This window comes from Pogona vitticeps, chromosome 3 (genome assembly GCF_051106095.1).
Source record: "Pogona vitticeps strain Pit_001003342236 chromosome 3, PviZW2.1, whole genome shotgun sequence".
In the NCBI taxonomy this organism is placed as follows: Eukaryota; Metazoa; Chordata; class Lepidosauria; order Squamata; family Agamidae; genus Pogona; species Pogona vitticeps.
Window position 1 is genome coordinate 252,939,394 of NC_135785.1, and position 18,658 is coordinate 252,958,051.

General features: G+C 43.2%; 1 protein-coding gene across 8 annotated transcripts in view; it reads right to left on the bottom strand.

The window, feature by feature from the left end:
• The window catches only part of FAT3 (FAT atypical cadherin 3), a 529,225-nt gene that overhangs the window by 225,693 nt on the left and 284,874 nt on the right, over positions 1-18,658 (bottom strand). The window lies entirely within an intron of this gene.

Consider the following 18,658-nt stretch of genomic DNA (forward strand, 5'->3'; position numbering starts at 1 on the left):
GCAAAGTCTACTTTAGTACAGTCATGCATGCCCCCCTCCCACGTGTATGTCTGTGTGCATGTGCACGCGTCCACACACACACACACACACACACACACAGAGAGAGAGAGAGAGAGAGAGAGAGAGAAACAATGTTTTTTTTAAAGGTTGAAAAATGGACTATCATATTTCCTGTAAAAATAGTTTCTACCCAACAATTATTACATCCTAAGATTACAGACCCTATAGCAGGGGTCTCAAACATGCGGCCCGGGGGCCATTTGCGGCCCGCCGGATGATAGTTTGTGGCCCCTGCCTTGCCCCAAAGCACCCACACGTCCTCTGCTGTCAAGAGTCAAAAAAAGCCTTGCCTCGCTCACCAGCTCTCTCCCAAGACTGCAGCCTGTCTTGGGGAAGGGCCGGTGAGCAAGGCGCACTGCTGGCCCTTTTCCCCGAGCCCCTGAGCCATCGCCGAGCGATGCCGGAGAGCGGAGCTCACTCCCGGGCTGTCCTTGAAGAGCGCCTCCAAATCGCCAACAGCAGCCGCCGCTGCTGCCTCTTCCAGGGAAGCAGCTCTCTGGCTTTCTTTCTCTCTCCGCACCCCCAGCACCAGCCCGGCCAGTGGCCGCCTCAGCACCCAGCGATGCTTCTTCCTCCTCCTCCTCTTCGTCCTGTTTCAGCCACCTTGGCTCTGGAGGTTGCCTGGGCTTGCCTCGCAAAGTTTGCTCCCCTGTCGTGGTGGGGGTAGCTGCTGCTACTGAGTGCGCCTTTTTTGGGGGGGGCTGAGAGGAAGGTTGCCGGACCTCCGTGTGTTTGTGTGTGTGTGTGTGTGTGTGTGTGTACACACGCATGCGTGCACCTGTGGGGCGTGCACCTGTGGGGCATGCGCCCCATTCTGTTTAATTTCGCAGGGACCGATGGGGGCTTTTCTCCTTTGGCAAGGTGATTCTGTGAGGGTTTTTTTTTTAATCTGATGCGGCCCAGCCTCACCCAGACTCTGCCTCCAGCGGCCCCCAGGTAAATTGAGTTTGAGGCCCCTGCCCTATAGTGTATTACAACTTTAGGCAGATTACATGTGCACAAGATTAACTATCAGAGCTATTTGGGAATTAAAAAAAAAATCAAGAAAAAGCAAAGCCTTAACAAAATCCAAGGAATATATTCAGACATTTCCTCCTCCCCTCATTTTCCTCACAACAACCCTGTGAGGTTAAAATAAGACGAAGCCCAAGTCATGATGTAAATTTCACGGCGAAGTGAGGGGCTTAAATGCAGATCCTCCCGAAACCCATGTCTCCCCACCCCCACCAACAGGGGCTGAAGCATGGAATGGATTTTGAGTTTTTAACACATTCGAACAGATCTTATTACTGTACTTCAGCCTTCTGCAGTTATTTGACTTTATGTGACATTACGGGTTTCTCCTCATGGCTGAGCAGATCAGCTTCTTTTAAATCCTTTATTCCACTCAGAATAAATTAATTCTTCACCTATGAGGCCAGGAAACCTAGTGATATGCAAATAGATGCTGGAGAATAACTCAGCTGAAACTCACCCCAAACAGGCACAGAAGTGGATTGAAAATTACAGCTTCTCACAGGGGAAGGAAGCTCATAAAAAAGAGACAATGATAAGCCATCATTTGATAGATGAGACAACGATAAACATTTTAAACTTGAAGCCTTCTAAAACATTCAGTGCACAAATTATTGTCATTTTCCCCCTAGGGTGAAGTCTCTTCTATTTCAAGACATGACAGTTTAACAGCAAAGAGATTGGCCCAAAGGATCTTTTACGGGTGAAACAAAAGTTGCCTTACTTCTGTCGTATATCTTCAGCAGGCTTATACAGGAGTTATAGTTTGACACTGTCTAGGACTTCAAGTGTGCTGGGTGAACAGGGGTGAATACATCAGTCTGAACAGGGCTTCTGTCTGTCTCGGATCCAAATATTCACTAGACTCAAGGGAGGAAAGTTAGGAAAACAGTTCCCTTGAACCAGGTACATGAAAAAGCAATCAAAATAAGAGGTGTATGTTGGAGACAAGGGACATGGTGGCGCCGCAGGTTAAACCGCAGAAGCCTCTGTGCTGCAGGGTCAGAAAACCAGCCGTCGTAAGACCGAATCCACGCAACAGAGTGAGCTCCCATCACTTGTCCCAGCTCCTGCCAACCTAGCAGTTTGAAAGCATGTAAAAATCCGAGTAGATAAATAGGGACCACCTCGGTGGGAAAGTAACAGCGTTCGGTGTCTAGTCGCGCTGGCCACGTGACCACGGAAACTGTCTACGGACAAAACGCTGGCTCTACGGCTTGGAGACAGGGATGAGCACCGCGCCGTAGAGTCAGACACGACTGCGCTAAATGTTAAGGGGAACTTTTACCTATGTTGGAGACAAGCTGGTAAAATGTGGGCTAGATCAGTGGTTCTCAATCTTGGGTCACCAGATGTTTTTGGACTTCAACTCCTGGAAATCCTGGCCAGCACAGCAAGTGGTGAAGGCTTCTGGGAATTACAGTCCAAGAACATCTGGGGACCCCCGTTTGAGAACCACCAGGCTAGATGACACCTACTACTAGCTGGCTGACAGGCTGTGCCCAAAGATTGCTCACCAAAGGTTCTTCAGCATCCTGAAGAAAGGTGACAAGTGAGGTGGAACAGGGTTCTGTCCTGCACCCTGAGTTGCTCAATATCTTATAAGGGACTTACAGTAGATAAAGGTGTAGTAAGAATGCTTTTCAAATGTGCAGATTATGCCAAAGTGGGAGGGAATATCTTGTACTGCAGCAGATTCAAGACTCAAGGGGTTATTAATAGAGTGGAGAGTTTAAAGACCAGTAGTTTTTAGACATACACCCTGTATAGATCGTAATGGGCAGATATATTAACAGATTCCTAATCCCTTGAATCTCCCATGCACTTTGGCCAACCCCACCCATTTCTCCTGCCTTTTACATAGGAACAGAATACCTTTCATTCCCTACATGAGCATAACCGAAAACTCCTGTTAGGACTTCAATTCCTTGGCTAAAGCCTCCAGAATTCTGGCTGGGGGGAATTCCAGGTGAATTCTGTGGGTTGAAGTTGAAGAGATATGAAAATCCCATTACTAGTTGCCAATCAGTTGAGGAAGTGGATTGTAATCCGCAAAACCAAACTGTTTTAATTGATCGTTTGCTTTTGTTGTCCTATCAATGTATTAAGGAAGTGTTTGTGCTTTGGACATCTTTTTCCCCCACACTTTCCCATCTTGCAGTTCAGCAAGTTTACTTAATAAACTGCAAGTTTTATGTCCCCATAACCAGGCGAGGCACATTTGTCCATGGGGAACATCAGGATGTACATCCAGCATTTCACTTTTTATCACAAGACTGCAGTGCTATTATTAAATAAACGACCCTTGGATTATGTAAAAGGAAAAAGTCATATTAAATCTCCTATGTGGTTTCAGATCACAGCAGAGAAATAACAAATGACTGAGATCTGCATGATGTGAAGAAAAAGGACTGAGGTGTGAGGAAGGAAAAGAATATAGTAGATCCGACGAATAGCAGGTGTAAGTGAACATTACAAAATCCCTGCAAATAGCTATCACTATAGATTAGAAGTACAGTATATTGCATCCCAGGGATCTGACAGCTTGTCTGCTAAATCTAGAGAGAAAAGGAGTGAGAGGTTGGACAAAGACGTCTTTGGTTCAAGCTTGGGACAGACCTGCTTCATAAAGGATTAAAGCGCTTACAAAATCTCCAAACATAATTGCTTCGTATTTCACATACGATGGCTTTTGTGACCCCCTCTTTCTGATCCCAAGATGTAAGAATAGGTCTTATATTAAAAAAGGAGGAAAAGTCCTTTTGCCACAATTTGCCTATTATGCTTCCAACAATGGGCCACTACTGGATGCTTCCTAAGGAAGTTTAAAACCTCTATTATTCCTGCAACACTATGAAACTAGACATCACACGGGATTATTATTTTTCACTCCACTGGCCTCAGCAGGTAGTCACCTTCCGAAGCTGCGCCTAAGGGCTGGCACCTCTCATATCACTTATTTCACACAACAAAACTGCAGGGCTTAAGAATGACCCTTTGCTTAAAATGATGGCTTCTTCTTGTACATTCTGAGTTCCTGAACATAACATCATCATTTGCGGAACTCCAGGTACAGACTCCTCCTGTTTAACTAGAGCAACTAGAATCTCAGGGGGATTCAGAAGCAAGCAAGAAAAAATCATGATGAACAGTTCCTTTTTCCACTCTTCACAATTCTTACTTTATTAAAGCAAGAAGTGGTGGCGCTGCGGATTAAACCGCAGAAGCCTCTGTGCTGCAAGGTCAGAAGACCAGCCATCGTAAGATCAAATCCATGCGATGGAGTGAGCTCCCATCGCTTGTCCCAGCTCCTGCCAACCTAGCAGTTCCAAAGCATGGAAATGCGAGTAGATAAATAGGGACCACCTCGGTGGGATGGTCACGCCGTTCCGTGTCTAGTTGCGCTGGCCACGTGACCATGGAAACTGTCTATGGACAAACTCTGGCTCTACGGCTTGGAAACAGGGATGAGCACCATGCCCTAGAGTTGGACACAACTGGACACAACACAAATGTCAAGGGGAACCTTTATCTTTACCTATCTTGCTTCTCCACTAAAACCCAGGATGTAAGGTGGTTCACGAATATCATAAAAAAACAACCCCTCCATGAGCCCTTAAAATAACCACAACAGTCAATTAACTTGTAACAAAGCAAAGTGTGCTGCTTATATATTGTCCCAGAGTATTTAGAGCACTCTCTGGGTGGGTTGCAATTTAATTATGCAAACTACACACTCCTCCTCCTCCCAGTGAGCCGGGTTATCAGTGACTGAAGGTGGGAGGATGGAAAGCTGAGTTAACTCCAAAACAGCTCCCTCGGCCTGTCAGGATCCAACTCACATTGCGAGCAGAATCTTAACTGCAGTGCTGCAGTTTAACTACTATGCCACAAGCCTCCTTCCGTTTTTTTAAAATCGTCATGTTTCCGTATGGAAGTGCAAAGAGGTCTGCTAAACTCTTCAGGCAAGTGTGTTGTGCTTGTGGGCGTGTCGTGTTTGCAGAAGGGTGTGTTGCGCTCATGTGCATGCCTGCAAGCAGAACACGCCCACCTGCGAGTGCAACACGCCCCACCCCGTGAGCTTGACACGATCCTCCAAAAAAATGACACGCCCACCTGCAAGCGCGACACATCCGTCGTGCATACGTGCGAGGGGGACGGAGATCTGTGTCCGCGACCCAGTTCAAGGAAGCCCACGGACTGGCACTGGGCCATGGACCAGGGGTTGGGGACCCCTGCTTTAAAAAGTTCAAACTGCACAGCCTGTGACTTGGGACCTTGGAAAATCACAGTCCCAACATGGAGCAGTGTCCCCGGATAGCAGAGCTCTCTAGATCTGACACACTCCACCTGCAGAGATGATAACGGGGGCCAGGCTCAGAACACTCCCATTCTACACGCAGTGAGTGTATCCCGTGTAGAAGAGGGGCTGCCGTTGCTAAGTGAGCTCCAAGCCTTTTTCTAAATTTGTTCTGCTGAGATTTCTGCTGCACACCTGTCTTGGCTCTAAGAATAAAGACGAAACCATTAACTCCCCTTTTGCTTCTTGCTGGCAGACTGCCTCACTCTGGGATGAAATTATCCCTCCAGAAGGAGGAAGATGGAGAGGATACGTTGCCTTCTTTTCTTTAAGGCCAGACTGACTAAATGCAAGCTTTCCATTTGTGCTGGTGGCACAACACTAGGAATCTGGCTTTAGGGGATGGATGATGAAAGAGTGACACAGTCACTTGCTTAGACCCACTGAGTCTCCTGCTTGCTCAAGATGGATCTCCTTTATTGAGGCACCTCTGCATAACAAATCGTTCTTGGTACCGAAGCTGACAGAAATGTGAATGACCCCAGTTAGCCTATGTTTGCTGATGCCTCATCTTTATTACTACGGCAAGAGTCACTCAGGGAAGACTGCGAGTCACTCAGGGAAGACAGAGAATAACATAAAACAGAAGCATACCTTCAGGCACGCTCTGGGTACTTTCTGTTTAATGTTCTGTGGCTTGTCCCCTAATTGCGTTGGGATCAACTGATGCTAAAAATAATGTTAACAACAAAAGCTCAAGAACAGCTGAAGTCAGTTGTATGATTTCATAATATATCAAATCTGCATCTGCATCTGTGCATATGTTTCCACACACGCACATGCATGCACAAATGAGCATTCCCAGCATCCCAGCTGACTGCTGATGTGACCCAAAGGGCAAAAAATGACGTACAGTGGTGCCTTGCAAGACGAACGCCTCGTGGGACGAAAAACCTGCAAGACAAATGGTTTTTGCGATTGCTGTGGTGCCTCACAAGATGGCTTCTTCTATGGCCATGCTTCTCAAGGCGATTTTTTCCCCACAAGACCAATGCCTCGCAAGACGAAAATAATTCATTCGTCTCGTGAGGTTCCTATGGGAAACCACTTTTCGCAAGACGAAAATTTCACAAGACAGCGCTGCTGGCGGAACGAATTACTTTCATCTGGCGAGGCACCACTGTACATTCATGTTGTAACACAAACACAAAGAAGAACCTGAGGGTGGAACTAGGCAAATGAGGGGCTATGCAGATTTGTATTGGCTGAGTTTTTAATGGTTTCCAACATGTTTAATGACAGGAGGAGTGCAGACAATATCCACCAGGCAAAGTGATCCTCAGAGGCAGGAAAGATGTGTGTGTGGTTTTTTTTTCAGTTCAGTTCTCTCCACACATTCCTTCTAGAGATGGGCATGAATCACTGGTTTGACAGTTTGTGCCACTTTGTTTATTGGCCAAACAGGGGTTTGGTGCATCAAAGCCCTGCCTCTTCCGGTGGTCCCTCACTCAGAAGCAGCACCAGAGGAGGTGGGGCATGGAAGCCAGGCTACTGCTTCTGAGTGGGTGCCCACTGGAGGAGTTGGGCTTTGAAGCGCTGAATACCTCTTTCGCTGATAAATGAACCAGCAAGAAACACCGAACCAGTGGTTTGTGCCCATCTCTAATTCCTTCAATATTTTCAAAAGCTTAATACATGAGCGGACTAAATAAAATCTGTTTCTACAGGAACCTGTGGTGGGTGCTATATGTTTGCAGTGAACATGCCCTGCCAGAATATAGGATCTTTACCCCCATAATAAGTGCCATTTTTTAATAAGTAAAAACTGGTTGAAGAGCCATATAGTATTCTAAATAGCTGTGTCCCCAAATAAGAGCTATTATATAGAAAATCAAGGAGGAATGGTATAAGAGTTTTAGAGCATTTGAGCCAGAGAATGGAAACATTAACCTATTTGGACTACACCCCGCTGATTGCTGACACCTCATTTAGGATCACTACAAGTTGGTTCCAACTTGACAGCACAGAACAGCAACAACAGACTTTATAAATATGAAACTGAAACTGAGACACACTTTCCAACTGTCACTACGAATGAAGCTAAAAGTTACATCAAGACTAGGAAATCTGTAGATCTCCACAGGACGAGAAACTCTGTTTTCCCATCATACCTACCAGCCAGGCCAACTGCAGGGGATGATGGAGTTAGTAATTTATCAGGTTCATACATTCTCCATTCCTGCCTTATCCAGATTTTGTCTTTTATTTGCCAGTTCAGGCCAGTATTTCTTATTGTAAAGTATGCTACCTCTCTAGGGTTTACAAAAGTAGCACCCAGCTACTTTCAAAAGCTACTTTTAAGAGCATTTTAAGGCTTTTTGACAGGAATTTTCGGAGTTGATGCCATTCTTTTATCAAATCAAAGTGACAATGGAAAGGCATTTTGCCTTCAGCATCCTCCTAAGCAGAAAAGGCTCAAAATAACCACTGGCTCATAGAGGGAGGCAGAAAGTAATTCCCTTGTATTTTTCTGGCCTGTCAATAATGTCAAGGCAACATGTTAACGCAACAATTACTTGTGCAATCAGAGCAACTATAGTGATAATGGCAATCTTGCCACCAAGAATAAGGGCCTTTAAACATGTAATATTCTGAGCAATGGCTCTCCAGTAGCTCAGAGACATCAATAGCTGGATGCAGCCAACTTCAAAGGAGCAACTGGTTTCTGAACTACCCTTGCCTGGTCTAGATGGGAGATGAATTTCTATGTTTTCTTAGAAGTAGAAAGTACTTTCATATTGAGCCTGCTTCCCTAGCACGATAGCAATCTAATTTTAAGCTGCTACTTGATGCAAGATGTTTTATGCGTGCACATGACGGAAATAAAATGGTTTCATTTCTAACAATGCAGAATCGGCTGAAGGAATTATTATTTTTAAAATGCCATTAACCTCCTTCTAGCTTTCCCATTTTGGCAGAAATTCCTGCATTAATCAAACACGCACACCGATTACATTTGCAGTTTTTTCTGCACAGAGAGAGAATGAGAGTGAGAGAGAATAGACCTATTGAATTACTGAAGGTTTGGCATGTCAGCACCTCCGTAAGTCCCATTGATTTAAATGGGCCTACCCATCTGCAACTTTAGCCCAGTAAGTCACACCTACAGTAGGCCCATTTGAATCGATCTGGAGAATGTCAAATCCAAGGAAATTTTTCTCCATCTCTCTGACTTGCACCAGGAATCAATACTGTACGTCTTCCCGTCTGAATTCAATAAGAAGTGATGTCATAATCCAATGAGAGTCTGATATAAAGCAGACGGATTGTGTGCCTAGTCTCTCCTGACACCTACCTATGCATACAATTTCCTATAATTTTCACCAATACAAATCTCAGTGGGAAGTGGCTAGGTCAAAAAAAATATTTCAGCAATATTCCACATATGCAGAGACTGAACTCATTACAACAGACGTATCTGTGCTGCTTTCTTCTCCGTTTCTACTACCAAGAGAACAGTGTTCTTTGGCTCAGCTCACCCCCTAGCTATACTTTACTGCTACACTGACAGGATGGGAAAAGAATAAGCATGGAGATGTGCAGTACATATCCATGGTCCCAGGATGGCAGAATAATAAGCATGCAGATTTATACACTCTACCTAGCTTCTCATATGAAATTGCTAAGTGCTTTCTGACTTTTTTTTGCCCGAGGAGCGGTTCTGAAGCCTCCGGCGATGCTTTCTGCTACATTTACAAATTCCTTTCTTGTTTAAAAGGGGCTGGATCGTCGAGCGCTTCAATGTGTTGCCATAGGTTGTGCCTTTAGATGTTCTCTCCATCCACTTGGAAAGTTTGGGGCTGGTGAGAGCAGAGCAGACGAAGTCTTTGAAAACAGCATACTTTGAACATCCGTCTCTTACCAGGTTCTGATACGAACTCCCAAACAAACCCAGTTTTTTATTTGCCGTTACTATTCTCCTGTGAGGTTGGGAAAAACGAGTGGGGTTGTGACATATAATGTGGTTAAATATGTTGCAGGTGGTTTTTAAGAGAATTTCTTTTTAGAACTGGAGAGCTAGAAGGGAGAACAAACGAGGGACACAAAACCATATATTATAGGTGAAAACAAGATAAAGATAAAAAGGAAAACAAGAAAAGACAAAAACATGGTGGCACCTTAAAGACTAACATATATTTTTCTAATGGGAGCTTTCATGGACTTCCTAAGTCATAAGATAAGGAGATATCACATGGCAAATATGTATTGTTGTTTAGCCGTTAAGTCATGTCTGACTTTCATGACCCCATGGACCAGAGCACGCCAGGCCCTCCTGTCTTCCACTGCCTCCCGGAGTTTGGTCAAACAAATATGCATACATTGCATCGAAGTACAGATATTAAAATACAGAGGTTGTGGTTGGTTGGTAAGAAAGTCAGAGGTATTAAATACTGAGATGACAGTGTCTTTGATATGCAGGTCTTTCATAGGAGCCTGTGCTGTAAATAATGTGAGAACTACTGTATAAGGTTTACACAGACTAACAAAACCATGCATATATTTGGGAGATGTCTATAGATTTCTGAAGGAAATCAACCCTGAGTGCTCATGGGAAGGACAGATCCTGAAACTGAGGCTCCAATCCTTTGGCCATCTCATGAGAAGAGAAGACTCCCTGGAAAAGTCCCTGATGTTGGGAAACTGTGAAGGTAAGAAGCGAAGGGGACTACAGAGGACAAGATACCGTATTTGCCAGTGTATTAGGTGACTGGGTGTATAAGACAACCCCCCCAACATTTCCACTCAAAATGTTTGTTATATACTTGCTGTATAAGACTACCCCCTCTTCCGCATGCGTGATTCTGGTTCCTTTTGCTGGGAGAGAGCGAGGGTTTCCTGGAAGGACAGCATCAGTGCCGAACAGCAGACTGTCAGGAAGCAGCAGAGAGGCGGCAGCCATTTTGGAGAGGTGGTAGCCATTTTGAGAGGCAGCAGCCATGTGGTCACATCTCAAAATGGCTGCCTCCTCTTTGCTGTTCCTGACAGTCAGCAGTTCGGCACTAGAGTCAGGCTGTTCCCAGGCTAGGAGCGGGGCTGTATTCGGTCTTACTACCAGGTAAGTGACTTCGCTGGGAGAGAGGGAGGGTTTGCTGGACATGCACCCGGCGTACAAGATGACCCCCCCCCACTTGGAGGCATGTTTTTCAGGGCCAAAAAGTCATCTTGTACGCCGGCAAATATGGTAATTGGACAGTGTCACCGAAGCTACCAACATGAATTTGACCCAACTCTGGGAGGCAGTGGAAGACAGGAGGGCCTGGCGTGCTCCAGTCCATGGGGTCACAAAGAGTCAGACACGACTTAACGACTAAACAACAACATAGCTCAAAAAAATGCTGACAAGGCTATCTTTGAAAAGCAAAAAAAGGTATTCCTTAGTAAAACTATGTACAAAAATGTGTAAATTTTGCAAACAAGACCTGCACAAATCTTTAAGTAACTAACACAGAACTGCAATGGCACAAGGGTACTGGTAGGCTTTTGAGAAGCATAATTAAGAAGAATTTGTCAAGCTTCTCTATTTGCATGATTGATGCAGTCTGAATGGCAAAGCACTGGTCTGGGCAGGATGCCTCCCTCTATTCCTACAGGATAAGCCTCCCTGTCCAGATGGACCATGGGCAACTGGTGGTGGTGAATGACTTCTGTAAACTCCTGGCAACAGATCAGTGTGTTATCAAAGGACAACTGTTCCTTATTTAGTAGGTGCTTACCCAGAAATGTCAGTGCTTAGCATTTAAAACATACGAACACTCTCCTTGCTGGGCCCACATGGAGCTATTCCGTATCTAAATACCTAATTGGGTATTCTGACAGCCTCTGATACCCAAGGCTACTTGAACTCAGAGTTTTCTCAAGCAGCAGAATAACAGGGCTGATAAGATTCTTTTCAATTGCATTTCTTTCCAGAGGCTTTCAAAGAGAAGAGGAGAAGCCCATTTAATTCTGTTCTTGTCCAACACAGTAATAGTTCTTATGGGCAGTTTTTAAAAAAAAAACTAGATTGGAAATGTTTATTTTTCAGACACAGGATCACAGGATGGCCCCACAAATATTTTGCTTTACTCCGGAAGCACAAATGGCATGCTCTAAAGGACTGGAGAAACATAATCTGAATTTTAAATTTAATTCTCTCAGCCCAGCCGGAGGCTGTTCTAGGCTTGAAAAAGGCTTTATAAAAACGGCAACAATTCCTTTTCTCAAATTTCGTGGAGCACAAGCATTGTCTCTCTGTGTGTGTGTGTGTGTGTGGCCAACACTCTCTTCAGACTTGGAAGCTGTCCAGCTCTAAAGCCAAGTCCAAGTCATCATGAAACCCAGCAGGTGACGCTCAGTCAGCCATGGCCTATCAAGTCTAACCTACCTCACAAGTTGATGAGATGATAAAACGAGAAGGGGAAACCACGCACATTCCCCTGAGCTTCTCAGCCAAATAGAATTATAAAGATATAATAAAAAGCAGTGATGGGAAACTTTTTTTAAAACTGCCCCACATAATTTTGCTTTTTGTTACAATTCACAGAAACCATAATCTTCTGGGAGTTACACAAATGCAAGAGTAGGATGATTATACCTTTATTGAAACACAAGCTGCAAGCTTTCCTGGGTAAATATCCCATTTCCTCAGGCTGTGCACCATAATGCAAAGAGGAAAAAAAAATACTGTACATATATCAGGAGTCCCCAAAATTTCCATGATGTTGTCATGCTGAGTCTTGTCTGCATGTGGTCAGTTAAACTGAGCTGGGAGGTGTGGTTTTAAGTTTCCTTCCTTGTAGTATGCTTGGAATTTTCCATCCCAAACACCAGACAAAGGGTTTGCTCATTATTCTGTGACTGTCCCCACCACACACACCCCATCGCACTGCTTGTTCATGAAACACAGTTTCCTTTGAGCTGTGGATGTGTGTGAGAAACAACAGAGAAATATAGCAACTTCTACCAAAAGGATGGGTTATCATTTAATTCACTCACCAGGTCGAAGGCACCCATTAGTCAAATAAGTCAGATGAATAGTTTTACCTGGTGAGCTGATGTTTCTTCAGTTTGTAGTGCCCTCAGAAGTCCTTGTGACTGATGTTAAGAGAGTCCAAGGTGATGCTGTTGAGCAGATGGTAAAGCTTGTAGCACCTTTTTGCTGGAAATTTATTATTTCCCACATGGATTATCAGGCACATGCCAACCCAACAGATATGTGTCCAAAAATCTAAGTAGGGACTCATGATTTGTCCATGAGAAACTGCTGAGTTATGCTCTTTGCCATCTGTGGGTGTAACTACGCAACAGGATTTACAGTACCCATTATTCAACAACACCAGCTACCAACGTGTGTTTTGGTAATTGTCAAAAACGTGAAAATATCCCCAGGATATTGTCCAGTTTTTTTGATCGCTCAAATCCCCTACTGTAGTTTAATACTGTAGCTTTAGTCAAATACTGGATTATTATAAATCGACTTCAGTGTGTGGATCTCATGACAACCTGAATTAAAAGGAATTCCTAAAATCTTTGTTTTTCAGTTATAAAGTAAAAACAAAATGAAGACCTAATAACATTATTATTCACAGGCTTAACAGAACAGGATGATCTTGAATATAAGGAAGGCTTTTCTAAATATTTTAAATGTGAAGGTGTAAATTATAATTTTCTTTGGTATGGATAATGAATGAAAAGATATACCTCTCGACTTGTTGAACTTTATTAATCCAAAATAAAAATACACAGTCGAAATGATGAAAAATGTTTAATTGCTTGGGCATGATAATCAACCTACTGAAAATGTATCTCACACACATTTGTGGTCAAAGGTGGCCACTTCAGACATGGGGTTAGGACAGAAGTGTGTGAACATAACAGAAGAGCAGTCCCCTTTGTGAGGAACTGTTTTTATTTTAATGACAGAAGTTACTGAGAGAAAATAAGGAAAAGAAAAGGATGAATGTGTGATATAAAGAGAAGGAGTAAAGCTAGAAAAAAAATCAGTGCAATCTGAAATATCTGACTGTGGTGTCCTCATATGTGTTGAAACGTCTTGTGAGGACATCCGCCTTGAGGATTAGTTCTTTACCAGGTATATAGGAAATTGTGGGCAAAGGGGTGGACAGGCATTAAACAGTGCATGAAGCTATTTAATAGCTCAGTGGTTTAGATATCTGGTTGTGCGGCCAGAGGTTGGAAGTTTGACTCCCTACTGTGTCTCATGTGAGTAGAGCTAGCCTACGTAGCCTTGGGCAAGCTGTACAGTCCCAGGGTTCCTCCAGAAGAAGGGAATGGGAAACCACTTCTGAGTATTCTGGAAAACCCTGAAAAGGGTTAATTATAAGTCAGAATTGACTTGAGGGCACCATGATGATGACATCAAAAATATAGATTCAAACCCACTTTAGTCAACGGAAGGAAATACGTAATCAACACAAAAAACATAAATCAATTGTGCAAAGTATGTAAACCAATGCATGCTGAGCAAAATAAATTAATAAATTAACATTTACTTAGGAAAACACACGGAAGATGTGTTCAAATTTCAATGTGGAAAGGAAATACAAAATCTTGCTCCCTGATACTAAAGAAGGATGGGAAGAAAATATGGGTGGCATTCAGATGAATGCATTGAAACCAAGACCAAGCTGCTCACAGGGCTAGAGGGACCAATTAATGATCCAACAATCAGAGTGTGTTAATGTAAAACTATGAAAGTAAAAAAAAATGAGGTGGCGTTGTGCTCAGTAGGGCCCCAGCCCTGCAAAGCAGTTGTTAAGGTAAAAGTACAGGTTCCCCGTGACATTTAGTCCAGTCGTGTCCGACTCTAGGGCGCGGTGCTCATCCCTGTCTTCAAGCTATGGGGCTCATGATACCACAAAATGTAATATTACCATATGCATTCGTTTATAAAACAAAGTGCGCTGAAAGCACATGGGAACGGGAGACCAGCCACAAAAACATGTCAGGGCGAAGGTAGTAGGGCCTTGTTTTACAGGGAGGCTGAAATGTACAAGGGTATGCATCTTTTAGTCTACAATTCCAATGCACATTTTGCAAATTGCAATCCTAAAAGTAGTACTTCCAAACAATATCTTCGCATTGACGACAAAAATATTTCCTACAATGCATGTGGAAAAATTAAGACCACCCAAAGCAGGAACCATGCTATGCTTGCAATTAGTTTGGGTGTAGATGTGTGCACGTGCAATGCGCCCTGTAGTAACCAGCTACATCTCTGATCAATGAACCATTTACACTGACAAACTCAGGAAGCGTACTATTAACCTGTCAACTCTGTCAGAGAGGATGGTTAAAAATTTCACATTTGGCAAATGCAACATTGCAAATCAAATATTCCGAACTTCGTTTTGTCTAGCACCTAGAAAGAAAGGTCATAAGCCAGACGTTGACCAATTTTGATACAGCAAGTGATCAAAGTTATACCTTGCATTGCTTTTAATTGTTCTGGGTTGATCTATTTCAGACACTGACGTGGGAATTAACCAGATTGAACTGGGACACAGTGAAAATAAACATCACACTCAACGTCACTGGGAAAGGGGTCAACTTGAAGTATCAGCGTTTCAATATGACTTACTTCTGAGCAGATAAGTATAGACTCTGCTGTCAAACTAGTGAGTTTTCCTTAAGACACAGCCTATAAATAGAATATATTTGTTTCTTCATAGAAACAATATAGCCTAAAGATGGAGCAAGTACAGGTTTCAAAATAATGAACCTACAACATATGGTTGATATTATTCTAAAACATGGCTGTGCACAAGTGGCCTTTCAAAGTTCTTTACCATATTTATGGGAAGAGAAATCAAGGGGACCATTTCACTGAAAATCTCCAGAGAAAGCTCAGGTTACCTAGGTGAATGTGCCTCTTAGGCTCAGTTTGTTACCCAATGCATACAGAATCCGACTTCTTAACTAGCAGCAATTCCCTTCTAAGGTTAAAACCATCAGATGTAGGCTGGCATAAGCATTCAGTTGGATTCTGGTCATGTTGCCTCTACTGGAGATTCATCTAATATAGCTCCTTCCTTGTCAGGTTTCTAGTTAGTACACTCTAGAAGTTCTGGGCTGCAACTCCTACAATGCCCATACTACATTACCAGGACTATAGGATTTGTAATTGAAAACATCTGGAATCTCAGGTTCACAATTCCTACTCCAGCAGGTGTTAAACTCCAGAAAAAATATGAGATTAGGGCTGAGTCATAAGGCCACCAATTTTCCCAATGTTTTACTTCCCTATGAAAGAGGCATCCATTTTTCTGACCACCTTCTCAGGGCTTTTTGTAGGATGTAAAGTGGTGCCCCACTTGACGACGATAATCCGTTCCAGGAAAATCGCTGTTAAGCAAAATCATCGGCAAGCGGAAAAAAACCCATAGGAATGCATTGGAAAATGGTTAATGCATTCCAATGGGGAAATACCTCATCGTCCAGCAAAGATCGCCCATAGAGAACCGCTGATCAGCTGTTTAAAATCGCTGTTCTTCTGAAGCAGGGGTCTGGAAAGCAGCCATTTTGCGAAGGGAGGGAAGCCATTTTGCGGAGGGAAGCCATTTTGCGGAACCAGAAAAATCATCGTTTAGCGAACAAACGGTTCGCAAAGCAAGCTCCTAATCAGCGTAAAGTGAAAAAAAAAAAAACATTTGGACCATAGTTTTGTGGTTGCAATAGCGATCGCAAAAAACTCATTGTCAAACGATTTCGTCATCAATCGGGGTTGTCATCAAGCGGGGCACCACTGTATTTTTCAGCTTGCTATAACACTGCAAGATGGCCAAAAGTGCTGTGTTTCTTTGCTTTTTTTTTCCTGCTACACACGTCAACCTCATTTAGCAGTTTCCTCGGCCGCCCACATCTCCCAGTCTAAAAAAAGTGGAAAGTAGATTATGACATCTTCCCCTAGACATTAATTGATGTTGTGAAACTAAAAGGTTTATCAGTTGCCACCGAGGAGTTTATGCCATGAAAGACAAGACATTCGCACATATTCAGCAGCCAACTCAGAAGAAAGCTAAGATTTTTAATACGAAATGTAAGGCCTTCGTGCAAAACCTTCTCTATTTCTGTGAATTCTTTCGCTGTTGGGGAAAAAAGCCAGATTTTTTTTCTGTTGTGTAGGGGGGGAAAAACTTCTCGCAATGTCGCCCATTTCTCTTCTGCCAGCTGAAGGAGATGCATTATGAACAGATTGTCTTTGGGTGTTCTCTGTTCACCCTGAAAGGATCACTTATCCAAGCCAAAATTCCAGATAAGCATTTTAGATGGACACAGCTTTCTAATCTTTCTTCTGTAACCTTCATATTTTAAGAAGCCCAATTTTGTTTTTATTCCATTTCTGCAAAGAAAAAAATGGCATTTTCAAAGGTACCAGACTATCATATGCCTTTTTTTTGTAACATATACTGTACATGTGCACACATTTTCTTCCCTTAGTATACAACTTTTGCTAGCACTCCTCTAAGCTGCTTTGTGTGTGAATTCTGTGCCGAGTCAAAACCAAATTATAGTGACCCTACAGGGCTTTCAAGATAAGTGAGCTATTTAAGGAGTGGTTCTACCAATTCCACTCCCCCATGTGAGACACAGCCATGGCCAAGTGGAGATTCAAACCCTGTCCATCAGAGTCTTTGTCTGTTACTCTGCCCACTACAGCACACTGCAAATCCTAAGCTATTTTAAAAGCTATTTTCTAACATACAGATAATTGTGGATGCTTCTTACTAACACACTAATTTTGCAGGCACTTCTGAATCAGCATACTGTGGACCAGAGTAAGAAGAATTGTGTTCTGGTTCATGTATATTTTGTTTATATTTACTCATTATAAAATAAAAACAGTGAAAATATAATTCCAGATGGAAATAATGACGGGAACTGCAAATTAGGCCAGTTGGTATTGAAAGGTGCACCAAGGAAATATTGCCTCCATTCCCAGTAAGCACATATGCATATTCTTCTCCCATACCAACTACTCCAGTTACTAAGGCCATCTGCTGTGTCTCTCCAGTGAATATGAAAGGTGGCAACCAGAAAGAAATGGGTTGAGTTTTTCATTTCTGGAATCCTCCTCACCCCCCAAAATTTTCACTGAGTACTCACCTTGTTGTTCACACCAGCATTTTTCCACTTAGCATTTTAGATTTTCTATGTCGATACAGTGGTGCCTCGCTTAGCGATGTTAATCCGTGCAGGAAAAAACTGCTAAGTGATTTCATCGCTAAACGGAATTAAAAAGCCCATAGAAATGCATTAAAATGCCATTACAGTGGACCCTCGACTTACAAACGGCTCGATTTACAGACGGCTCGACTTACAGACTTCTCTGGCTGCAAAATTTAGGTTCGACCTGCAGCCAGAGAATCGACCTACAGACCAGAAAAAACCCCAAAATGGAACAAAAACGGCTGGTTACGGGATTAATCAGTTTTCAATGCATTTTAGGTCAATGGAGACTCGACCTGCAGACTTTTCGACTTGCAGCCACCGTTCCAATAATTCCGTAAGTAGAGGGTCCACTGTAATGCATTCCCATGGGCTTCAAAACTAACTTTAAAGCGAAGATCCTCCATAGGGGAGGCCATTTTCAGTGCCTCTAAAGCGAGGACACACAGTGGGTGGCCATTTTGTTTACCAGCGGCCATTTTGAAACAGCCGATCAGCTGGCCGAAAATGGGGGCTTTGTGATGATCGTTCCCCTGCGAATTTTCCCCATAGGGACCATCGCTAAGCGATCGCTTCATCGCTAAGCGATCGCTTCATCGCTAAGCGATTTCATCGCTCAACAGAGTGATCGCTAAGCGAGGCACCACTGTAAAAGTATTTTGCCTAAAGAGTTCCTTCTCTACTCTGTTACTTTTAGTTCTTTTTGAAGATTGTTTGTGTTCATGCATGCATGTATATGACAAAGACAGTCCATATCTTATGTGGAAATCTGGAGAATACTTCCTAAACCTGTTGTTCCTGTCAATTAATGCTGTCCTGACACGTGGATATGGAAAACTGCAGATAATAGTGAACACTATCTATCTCTATATACCGTATTTCCTTGAAAATAAGACAGGGTTGTTTATTAATGTTTGCTCCAAAAATGCATTAGGGCTTATTTTCAGGGGATGCTTTATTTCTTTCACGTACAACCATCTACATTTATTCAAATACAGTCATGTCATCTTCTTCTGGTTGCTGCACAATGGTGGAGGGTGGGGTTTCACTTGACTG